Here is a 5,806-nt window from a genome sequence, read left to right on the forward strand (position 1 = left end):
TTCCGGCATGGACTAGCTTTTGTTTATTTTAGCTTCTTAGAATACTCTTAGTTTAGTAATTTGATCATAGATGTTCTTGTGGTGATGACTTCCAGATTTTGGGGAATAATAGATGTTGAATTTTAGAAGTTATTGAATTGGTTTTTATTAATGAGTTTAAGTCTTCCGCATTACTTTCTGTTGATATTAAATTTAAATGTTAGGGTTTAGATTGGTTGGTTCGCTCACATAGGAGGGTAAGTGTGGGTTCCAGTCGCGGCTCGGTTTTGGGTCGTGACATAGGCACTCTTAGCCTTTAAGGTTTACACTTCAGACTTCAGACTCTTTATAGTGACTTCATACTTGACACTCAAATTTCACACTCATATTCCATATAAAGTAATTACGTAATATTATATTTAAACTAATAACACAATACAATACAACAGGCTACAACCATTCAAACATTGTATTACTGTTGGTTGACCACCATTAGTTTGAGGGGATGCTAATCACCATCAATTACAATCTCTACCTACCATAATTCTCTTAAAATAACTGAAAATATGGTACAGTGCTACACGAAATCAGATATGGGAAAGAAATCACCGAAAATGTGGCATGGTGCTATAAATATCGATTATGAGAGAGCATCACCAGAAAGATACGTAGTTACCCAACTTTTGCTTATATAATTGTTGGATAGACATCTATTATCGCGAAACTAGAATTAACTAAGAATAAGCTAAGACGCCAAGAATAATTATTTTTTCAAATAAGTAAGGAAATCTGGAAAAATTTTAGCGAGTTTTGGTCATTTTTAAACGGCCATAACTTCCATCTCAAAAGAAGTTTGGGTGAGTTCTTTATATGGTTGGAAATACCTTGAGAAGATATTTCCAACACTGCCGAGTTTGCACAACTCCGATGTCGTATGAGGAAGAAATGTCTTTCAGAAGTTTGGTTATTGGACTGAGGAAAGTCCAATCCGAATTTTAGTAAAGGCAAAGTTGTCTTTTCACCCTAGTATTTCCTGATTTTTTAAGGTTATATTAGGGGTTAAAACAAGTCTGAAATAAGTTTTTCAATATTTAAGAATGCTTAGGGTTTGGGAGAAAATGAGAAAAGAATATGAAGACCAAGAATCGTCCATGAACGCCAAGATCGTTGCGTGGATTTCGTCGGGGGTGATCTCTATCAAGGTATGTGAGATCACTCGGTGTTGGTTCCTTTAACCCACCCTACAACTTGATTCAATACAACAATTTAGAGTTATTTGAACGAAAATCTTGAAGTTCTTGATGAAAAGTTGTGAAGTTCTTATTGATTGAATTGTAGAATCTCTAGTAGTTTTGATTCATGTTTCTGTACTTCTTTCGGGTCTAAACTCTTGGGTAATGTGTTAATTAGGGATCCTAAGTGTTTGTGGAGGGATTCATGGTAGTTTGGAAGGTTTACATATGAAAAACGAAGAATAAAAGTCGGAGGTCCCGTCAGACACCCCTTGGGACGCCGCGCCTCAAGGAAGGCTCTGTCTGAAAGGCCCTGGCGCAGCGCGCCAGCCATAGCGCCCCCTACCAGGGTTTATCCAATAGTCCCTGGCTCTCCACACCTCTCAGAGCGCCAATAACCCCTGGAGACCCCGTTCTTTCCCTATCGTTTCGTACTAGTTCCTAAGTGGTGTACCATTCATTCCTAGTTGATTCCAACACTCTAGATTACATATAAACATCATGAAATCATCCATAAACATGAGATCATGATCATTGAATCCAATATCCAAATTCAAGGGAAGTTAGAGCCAAAGTCAAGAAAGTAAGAAGTTAAGTCTAAAGTTATAAAGTGAGTAAGAGTAAAGTTTTCAAAGTTCTTAGAGTCTTACTTAAATGTTTTTAATTTGATTTAAGGCTCAAGTTGGAGTAAATGAAAAGAGTAAAGGTTGAGTTCATTTCTCAAAAAGGTATAGGGGAACTAAGTATTCCCTAAGAGTTAAATTTTCAAGTTAAGTAAGAGCAAGAGTTGAGGTCATTCCTCTAAAGTTATAAAGGGGACTAAGTATTCCCTAAAGGCTGATAAATGTTTTTACATTTAAGTTAAAAGGAAACTAAGAATTCAAAAGAGTTTTAAACTAAAGAGGGGAACATTGTTTCCAAAAGGAGCTTTTTAAGATAAAGGGTTCAATAAATTATCTCAACCAAAAGGAAGGAAGTTTTATTAAAATTATGAGCTAAATTACATTTTTGGAGTAGTATTGAGCACTGATGTGGGAATGAGAATTAAGATAAATCAAGTCCCCATGTAACCATGTAGCCATCATGGGTATTAAAGTGTCATACTTTTTAGATGATCACCTAAGGTTAGCCAGTGGATCCACTAGGTAGAGGATGTTTTATGCAACGACAAAGTATAGAACAGTTCTGGCAGCGTGGGCATGACGTTGTATCTCCACTTAGGCTCATAGTGGTGGTTGTCGGTTAGAGAAATTCCCGCCGGAACTATATTACTTTCATATATAAGTAAAGCTGAGTTTGTTATCGTTATATCTTTAATGAACTAAGAAATACACTATTTTATCAATTTTACATAAATATACATTGCATATGTCGTTACTGTTTTATATTGAGTTGTTATCTTGTGAGTTAAGTAGAGCTAAGGTAAATTCATGCTTACTCCATTTCAAGCTTTATAGTTGTGTTTAGCACTCCAACTCGCATACTCGTACATTCAATGTACTAATGTCAGTTGACCTGCATCCTTGTATAATGCAGAAGAAGGTAATCATGATCAGCATGCAGCGCTTCGTTGATCCAGATTGAGTTCCAGAGTTAGTGGTGAGTCTCTTTGCATTCCAGAGGACGTCTTTTTCATTGCTTTACTAGTTTAGCTTTAGTATATTGTGAGGTCTATCCCAACATTCCACTTCAGTCAGTTTAGAGGCTTTGAAGACGGTGAGTAGTTCAGTTTGGAGTTATTTTACTTCCTTAGACTTAAGTGCCATTTTGGCCAGATTAATATATGAAATATTTGTTTTTAAATATGTTTTATTCTTGTTTAAGTTTAGTTTAGATTTCCACTGAGTTAAGTAAGTCAGGCCAAGGGTTCGCTTTGCGGCCAGAAATGGTCTTCAAGGTTCGGCCACATCCAGGGTGTAGGCTCCATGCGTGACAAGACGGGCGACAATGTATGAGTAATAGTCACCCATTTACAACGGAAGCTCTTTGATTCTTTAGAACGATTGAAGAGGCTATGATATCATATGAACAAGAGAAAAACCTTGAGTAATGGAACGTAAAAATTGGAGTTGAAGAGTTAAAATGAAACAAGGTTGAGTTGGAATGTCAAAATAAAATTTAATGAAAAGTTTAAGGATCTGCATATATGTTTGGCCATTTTTATTCCTTTAGAATGAAGAATATTATCTCCTTAGAACATTACAAGAAAACTATGCATGTCAAATTATTTAACATGGTAATTACAGTTAAAGAAAATAACATACAAATATAATATGTAATTAACTATATATGGTAGGTAGAGATTCTAATCGGTGGTAATTAATAATATATATAAAGAGAGAGAGGAATACACTTAGATTAAATGTATTTAGAATAAATTACACCTAATTTTAAATCATGTATATATGAGATACATGTAATTAGACGCGGAAAATACATGTATCGAGAGACCAAAATTAGACACAATTATAATTTCAAAAACTCATGAAAAAGACATTTATTAAGCTCTATACAAATTAAATTTACAGTATTACACTATTAAATTCAATAATATTCAAAGGAGAAATTATAGAATAATATAACATTTAATCAATTTGACCAATAAAACAAAGTAAAAAAATAACTTTAACTTTTTACTCTTTTTAAAATGGTAAAAATAATAATTATTGAATGAATTTATAACTGACATGTGTCACTCACTATTAAGCAGTTACCTCTTGGGATCAATTTCCAAGGTCCTTCCTAAATCACGTGGTCATATTATTCCAAAAACAACCATGTATCACTTTTCAGCAGCTATTTTGTCATTTAATAAATCAATGAAAATGAAATAATGCTTCACGCTTTTTGTACCTTCCCACCCATAAATCTTCTCCTTTATAAACTCCCAAATGTCCTAATATTTTCTCCACCCTGAAGCTTTTATGGAGTTTTACTTTTCCCATTTTATAATTTTTTTTAATTCAAAATGCAATAGCTTTTACAGTTTTTTAGATTTTTCTAACATGGATAAAGCTAAAGAAAATATAGGGGTTTTACTCGAAAAAATAAAATATAAAGAAAAATGACTAAGTTTTTGACAAAATCGATTAAACTTATGATTTAAGAGAAATTGAATTTTCAAAAGAAATAGAGTCACCACTTAATTTTTTAGTAAAGATCAAGAAAAACTCTGCATTTTTCAAAAAGATTTAAACAGATAAAATAAATTTGAAAAATAGGTTCGAAGTTCAATGTAAGGTGTTAGGCCCTCGGAATGCCCGCTTACCTGCGGTTGACCGGCGATTTGAGTAAAATGACTTTTCAAATAACTTTCAAAATTTTAATTAAGTAAAGAAAAATTTATTTTTTTATTGTTATTTACTTATTATTATTATTATTATTAAAATTATTATTAATATTAATATTATTATTATTATTATTATTATTATTATTATTATTATTATCATCTTAAGTGAAAAGATCTAAGGGGATTTTTCTAAAGGGAAATAACTTAAGTGTTGATTAAGACCAATATCAAATAAAAGCTAAGTAGTTTTCTATAAAATAAATATTCATATTTTTGAATATAAAGAGAAAAGACTATGTTGGGAATTTAATTAAATTAAACAATAGGATAAATAAAGTAAGTCAAAGCAATACAGTATAAGTAAAAAGGAGGAGAGTAACAAATTTGGGCCAAAATTCCAAATCTTCATAACTTGTCCCGAGTCACAAAATGACCCATGATGGACCTTGTCCATTTTTACACCTGCTGGACCTGCTGCAACTTTCCTTGGGCTTTGGCCTATTTTCGTGTCCAAAAATAAGCGTATACACTGATCATATACTATCGTATATGAGCTGTATTTTAGTGCTTTTCCCTGTATATTGGATTGTATACTCAATGTATACATCCTAATTCAGCTCTTCAAGCACCTGTATTAATTTTTGGACCTGTATTATAGCTTCCATTTCGCTATTTCAGCTTTCGAAACTCGAATAGTGATGAAGGTCAACTCGATAAAGAAGTTTTGGGTTTTCACCAACCTGAAGTGCAAAGGAAATGCAAACATATGGAAAAAAAAAAGAATTAGAATAGGAACACAAATGCTAACAAACATACTGTACAGTAATTAATTCATAATGAAGATAAACACATAGTTCACTTGAGAAACTAAGAGTATGGTCATAAACTAAAACAAGATAAAGAGAAGGGAGCTTTCTTAATTTTGAAAACTCACAACAGCTAAGTGAGAGTACGACAAGGCATAGCAAAAACAGCTCACATTTTGAACAAATAATTAACAGATAACAAGATCCCAAATATAAACAACGAAAAAAGGCCTAAAATACCCTTAAAATATTAGAAATGGTGATTACTATCCTCCATCCACCTATTGGCTCCAAAATGCCCTTTTCACCTGGCTCCAAAATACCATTGTTATTCACTTTTAGGTTCAAATTAACCACTAATTTAACGGTTTTAAATTTAAACTATTTAAATATTTTTGAAAATAATTGGCGCTCAATTATTGGATATAATTTAATTTATAAATATCATTTATAAATCTACCCCCACCCACCCATACTAATTAAGCCCCACCAAATTAATA

This window comes from Solanum pennellii, chromosome 1, assembly GCF_001406875.1.
Source record: "Solanum pennellii chromosome 1, SPENNV200".
Classification (NCBI taxonomy): Eukaryota; Viridiplantae; Streptophyta; class Magnoliopsida; order Solanales; family Solanaceae; genus Solanum; species Solanum pennellii.